At 43.8% G+C, this 6669-nt stretch overlaps 1 long non-coding RNA gene across 1 annotated transcript; it reads left to right on the forward strand.

Moving 5' to 3' along the window:
• The first annotated feature begins 757 nt into the window (after window positions 1-757).
• LOC107131647 (uncharacterized) lies at window positions 758-3544 on the forward strand. Its single transcript, XR_001494687.3, has 2 exons — window positions 758-1366; window positions 3390-3544. It is a non-coding gene; the product is annotated as an uncharacterized lncRNA (long non-coding RNA).
• Window positions 3545-6669: the final 3125 nt, after the last annotated feature.

Here is a 6669-nt window from a genome sequence, read left to right on the forward strand (position 1 = left end):
CATACCACGATGAAGAGCCCCTCACCACAGTGAAGAGCCTGTGTGCTGCAACCAAGACCCAATGCAGCCAAACAAATAAATATTTTAAAAAAAGAGAGAGAGAGAAAAAAGAAATTTCCATCTTAAAAAGACAATTATCTCAAAAGAATCAAAGTGAAATCTGTACTAACCAAAATAGTAGACACTTCAGTGTCACCAGGCAAGTACATATTATATTTCTGAGGTTATAGTCATGCCAAAAAAGTTCAGTTAAATTCTATTTTAAAGGACTGACTTCAATAAGATATATCTTTAGAGGTTGTCTTCATGTCAGGGAAAAGCCAGATTGCAGGTTCCCCCCGATTTCTTAAAAAGGTTGTGTGGGTGACCTAAAGATACAGTGCATTTTAAGTAGGCAGAGGCAAGTCAGCCCGGGGGCATGACCAACCAACATGCATATCATCACATCCTTCTGAAAATGAGCTGAAGCAAGTGCATTAAGCAAATAAGCACAAGCAAACATAGACGGTGGCCTTTTACAGACACTTAAGAGGAAAGACTCAGAGAAGGCAATGGCACCCCCCTCCAGTACTCTTGCCTGGAAAATCCCATGGATGGAGGAGCCTGGTGGGCTGCAGTCCATGGGGTCGCTAAGAGTCAGACACCACTGAGCGACTTCACTTTCACTTTTCACTTTCACACATTGGAGAAGGAAATGGCAACCCACTCCAGTGTTCTTGCCTGGAGAATCCCAGGGACGGGGGAGCCTGGTGGGCTGCCGTCTATGGGGTCGCATAGAATCGGACACCACTGAAGCGACTTAGCAGCAGCAGCAGCAAGAGGAAAGGCTGAGTCAGAGCAGGTGGAAGAGGCAGAAGGGAGATCAGACAAATCAAGACAATGCTGTTTAAAAAAAAAAAAAAAGACAATGCTGTTTTAACACACAGGCTTCCAGCAAGAAACCCAGAGCACATTGAAGCAGAAATGTGGAGAGTTTAAGAAATATATTATTTACATAAGTGCGGGCAGGTAAAGGGAAAACACCATTGGGTGGTGTAATATTCAGGGCCAGCGACGGCAGGGAACCCAGAGGGGCAGGGAGTAAGAGAGGTTACCAGAGGTCAGAGGGGAGAAGGCCACGTGGCAGGAGCTGTGTAGGTGTGTAAGCACTGCTGATGCCACAGAAAGGAGGCCAGAGAAACAGACACCCTGACCTCCCTGCCTGCACTCACCGATGGACAACCCCAGCTAGAAGGCAGAGCGCAGGAGCCACGGGGATGTCAGCCAGCCAGGTCGGCCACCAGGAGCAAAGGGCACGTGGGGAGCACGGGTTCGGAGGACGGGAGGAGGTATCCAATGCCAAGGACCCGGCTGGTTCCTGTGCCAGGTAAATAAGAGAGATCACCCCTGAGTTGTCTGCAATAGTCCTGACGCTGACTTGAGGGAAGGAAGTACAAGGTCACCGTCTCAGTAGGCAGTCAAGTGTCCCCTAATATCGGGCATGAGAGAAAGGTGGCCGAGTCTAAAACGTCAGGATGCCATTTATAATCCTAAAGAGGATGTGTAGCTCCCGAGTCCCATTAATTCATGACAGATTCAGAGAGAAGAGTCCTCATAATCATAAATCAGCCGCATCCCCCGACACACCTAGACTTTCGGAGCATTTGACCTTGTGCTTCAGAAGCTTTAGGGGTCTCCGTGGTGCTCCCACACATAATTGCATTAGCCCGGTAGCCCCTGCTCACCATGCCCTCGGGGAAAGGAATGAAGTTCTGAATACGTCTCAAGTTGAATACATTTTTTAATGCTCGTAAGTGAAGGACACCCAGAGTGCTCCCATTTCCGGAACTTGGCCTCGTGGCCTCGTCAGCATCAATGAGAAGACGGGCAACGGCGGACTCGAGGGAGCTCTCCTCGTCGCTGTGTTTTGTAGCAACTTTTCTCTGAGCCGCTTCAGAAAATCCTACGCGCATGCGCTTTGGGAGGCAGCAGTAATACTAAACCTCGGAGAGCCGGGGAAAACTTGGACTGTGACGGCAATTTCCCTTGCTTGAGAGGAACTCTCAGTTAGATAAGAAATTGAGCACTCCTCTCTCTTCAGCCATATGGTGCTGTGGTATAATTTAAATTCAAAAATCCAGATTTCATAGCCTGAGAATTGCAGTTGGTAGACACTCCTAATCACTTTACTGATATAAGTAAGGACAGAGACGCATAATAATTTAAGTGAAAACCGTGCTTTCAGAATCTGAAGAAAAAAAACCCCTCCAAACCTAATGTTTTGGATTGTCTGCTTCAAAGGAAAGACCCAGAAAAAGAGATGCCAAGGGAACAGGCGGGGCAAATTCATTCTACTAGCAAAGTTACTTTAAGAAAAAAAAAAGGCTGGATTGCTGACCAACTAACTGTTTGGAATCCTTTAAAACAAGATCTATTATGGCAGGGTTCTCAGATCAACAGCAATCCATTAAGCTCTAATTCTCACAAATGCTATTAATGTTAATAAAAGTCAGAATTGAGGAAGAGGACGTGGGTATGCAGCCAAGATATTGGACAGAGGAGTTTTTACTAAATAGGGAAAGAATTCCAAGGAGCATTTGCTAAAAATAAGTAAAAATACCTAGAATAGGTTGAGCTGAGATTTACAGCTTATGAGTTTTAGTAGAGATTTACAAGCCAACATATTTTTAAATTTTTAATCCAATCCCCAAAAAGGCAAGTTCTAAGAAACATCAGCAGCTCCCTCTCCTTTAGGCTGAAAGGAAATAGAGCATGGAGATGCATAATTTGACCCTTAGGAGATACAAGGGAAAATTCAGTTGCCTTTCTGAGTAACTGTGAGAGGAACGGAGAGCTTGAGAGAACAAAGAAATAAAGGTGATCTTATATGCTGTTTGGGGGAAATCCTCCTTTCTGTACCAGTCGAGATTTTTTTCAGTTAAAAAGGAGCATGACAAAGAAGAAGAAAAACAGAAATGAAGGAATGAAGAAGGGAGGGAATAAGGAAAGAAGGGAGAGTTACTGGCTTAAGTAGCAGGGGTATTTTGGCTTCAGGTACAGCTTGATCCAGAGGTTCAAAGCTATCACTGGGACAGGATTGATTTAGTCTCATCTTTCAACTCTGCTCCTTCAGAGCAGACTCTATTTATAGTCAGGCTCTCCGTTGGCAGGGAGCAGCAGAGAAAGCTCATTGTCCACCCACAGCCGTTTCCCCTTTGCTTCCTTTATCATAAAACCTCTCACCTGCGGCTGGGAACAGCCTCCTGAGGTAAAGCCCACATGTCCATGCCTCTGTTGCAGTTAAGCATGGTAGTGTGGCCAGTGGCACACAAGTGGCAGAAGCGTCATGAGCAATTTGCCGAAAGTTGTCCTTGAAGGATCCCTCTTCACCATCTCCCTTTTCCCTACAGCCTGAAAACTCAAGCATCTGTCTGGAACCATCCGTGTAGTCAAGAACAAGAGCAAGAGAGAAACCATGTTCTGCTGACCATGGAGCCACCACACAGCCTCCCTGAATTGCTTACTGCATTCATATAAGAAAAAATACACCTGTATCTTATTTAAATTATTGTAAAGGTTTCTGTCTCTGAGCAAAACCTAATATTAATTAACACGCATGGCAGAATGCTTACCACAGTTCCAGGCTTATCTCCCGTGGGGTAAAGCCCTGCAGGATACTCTGCAGGATACTGCCTCTTCCTCAAAAGCTCTAAGAAGACGCAACTGAGCATCTACATGGCTTTGGTCAGGATGGGCCAATTCCTAAGCTGATCACTGAGACCCAGGGCTCTGAAAGGTTTCGCAGCCACACCCGCCACTAGAGTTGGGGTGCCATTCTCTCCACCTGTATCACTCTGGCTGAGATTCATCAAGGTTTCCAGAGGGCAAGCAATAAATGTTCAGTATGCTTCCCAAACCAGAATCTTCCCCTTAATTTTCTGATTTCTATCAAAGATGTGATCATTCCTCTAGGCTCACAACCTTTTATAGCTAATCTGTTACCTCTTTTTTAATTTAAATTGAAATATAGTTGATCTACAATGTTGTGTTAGTTTCAGCTATACAACAAAGTGATTCACTTATACTTACATATTTATCTTTTTATTCAGATTCTTTCCCCTTATAGGTTATTATGGAACATTGAGTAGAGTTCCCTGTGCTATACAGTGGATACTTATTAATTATCTATTTTATATATAGTAGTGTGTATATGTTAATCCCAAACTCCTAATTTATCCCTCCCCATTATTTTTTTTAAGTTTTCATTATTTATTTTTATTTTTTTGGATTATAGTTGATTTACAACATCATGTTAGTTTCAGGTGTACAGCTAGGTGAATCGTTATCCATATACACATATACATTGCTTTCTTAGATTCTTTTCCCATTAGGTTATTACAGAATATTGAACAGAGTTTCCTGTGCTATATAGTAGGTCCTTTTTAGTTATCTGGTTTATATACATGTAGCACCGTGTATGTGTCGATCCCAATCTTCCAATTTATCCCCCCTGCCATAAATTTGTTTTCTACATCTGTGACTCATTTCTGTTTTGTAATTAAGCTCATAAGTTCATTTGTACCATTTTTTTAGATTCCACATAAAAGCAAGATCATACGATACTTGTCTTTCTCTGCCCATGACTTCTTGAGATGTTCTCTCATGCTTGCTATGTCTCTTCTCCAGCATCTCTCAGGAAATGAAAACAGGGGCACGTGATGATTCATAGGCTGAAGTTTGCAGGGAGGGTAAATGACATGCATGTGTCCCCTATTATCTGAGAAAAATATTTTAGTAATTGTTAAAAACACAATGGTCTCACCTATAGGGTCATCTTTACCATCTTGGCTGATTCATGTCAATGTATGGCAAAAACCACTACAATATTGTAAAGTAATTAGCCTCCAATTAAAATAAATAAATTTTAATAAAAAGTAAAAAAAAAAAAAAAACCACAATGGTCAAAAGTACACACATCAATAAAAGCGGCTCAGTATTCTAAAGTGCCAAGGTTATGAAGGACAAGAGGACTGTGTAATTGACACAGATAAGAGGTGTGACCACCTCTTATCTGTGACCACCATGGAGGTCCCCACCCCCCGGTGGTAACTGTGGCACCACCCCACCCTCCACCTTGACTGTTTCTGACAACAGAATCTGGCAGTGGCGATGGATGTCATCGTCCCTGTGATGGTGTCATGTTAGATAAGGCTCCATGTTGCTGGCAGACTTGCTCGAGACAGTTCTTCCAGCCACCTTTGGAGAAGCAAGTGGCCATTTGGGAGACTCACCCACAGGCTGAGAGTAGCCGTCAGCCAGCAAGAAGCCAGGGCCCCCAATCCTACAGTCTCAGGGAAATGAATTCTGCCAACACCTGAGTGAGCTCGGAAGCAGATTCTTCCCATTCTAGCCTTCAAACGTCAGCCCAGCTGAGACCTGGATCACAGCTTTGTGAGACCCTTTGCAGAGAACCCAGTGAATCTATGCCTGAAACCATAACCCACAAAAACTATGAAATAATTAATGTATTGTTTTTAGCTGCTGAGTTTATGGCAATTTGTTCTGCCACATTAGATAGCTATCTTAATCGGCTCAAGCTGCAATAACAAAATACCATAACTTGGCAACTTATTAACAACAGAAATTTATTTCTCACAGTTGTCGGGGCTGGAAGTCCCAGATCACAGTGCCATCATGGTCGGATTCTAGTGAGAAGCCTCATGTGGCAGACGGCTAACTTCTCACCACATTCTCTCATGTAGAAGGAAAGCTTACTCCCTCGTCTCTTCTTACATAATCCTACCTCGGGCTCTACCCACCATGATCTAAGCACATCCCAAAGGCCCCATCTCCAAATTCCATCATAATGGGGATTCAGTTCAGTTCAGTCGCTCAGTCGTGTCTGACTCTTTGCGACCCCATGAATCGCAGCACGCCAGGCCTCCCTGTCCATCACCAACTCCCGGAGTTCACTCAGACTCACGTCCATCGAGTCAGTGATGCCATCCAGCCATCTCATCCTCTGTCATCCCCTTCTCCCCTTGCCCCCAATCCCTCCCAACATCAGAGTCTTTTCCATTGAGTCAACTCTTCGCATGAGGTGGCCAAAGTACTGGAGTTTCAGCTTTAGCATCATTCCTTCCAAAGAAATCCCAGGGCTGATCTCCTTCAAAATGGACTGGTTGGATCTCCTCGCAGTCCAAGGGACTCTCAAGAGTCTTCTCCAACACCACAGTTCAAAAGCATCAATTCTTCAGTGCTCAGCTTTCTTCACAGTCCAACTCTCACATCCATACATGACCACAGGAAAAACCATAGCCTTGACTAGACGAACCTTTGTTGGCAAAGTAATGTCTCTGCTTTTGAATATGCCTATCTAGGTTGGTCATAACTTTCCTTACAAGTAGTAAGTGTCTTTTAATTTCATGGCTGCAGTCACCATCTGCAGTGATTTTGGAGCACAGAAAAATAAAATCTGACACTGTTTCCACTCTTTCCCCATCTATTTGCCATGAAGTGATGGGACCAGATGCCATGATCTTCGTTTTCTGAATGTTGAGCTTTAAGCCAACTTTTTCACTCTCCACTTTCACTTTCATCAAGAGGCTTTTGAGTTCCTCTTCACTTTCTGCCATAAGGGTGGTGTCATCTGCATATCTGAGGTTATTGATATTTCTCCCGACAATCTTG

Source organism: Bos taurus, chromosome 22 (assembly GCF_002263795.3).
Source record: "Bos taurus isolate L1 Dominette 01449 registration number 42190680 breed Hereford chromosome 22, ARS-UCD2.0, whole genome shotgun sequence".
In the NCBI taxonomy this organism is placed as follows: Eukaryota; Metazoa; Chordata; class Mammalia; order Artiodactyla; family Bovidae; genus Bos; species Bos taurus.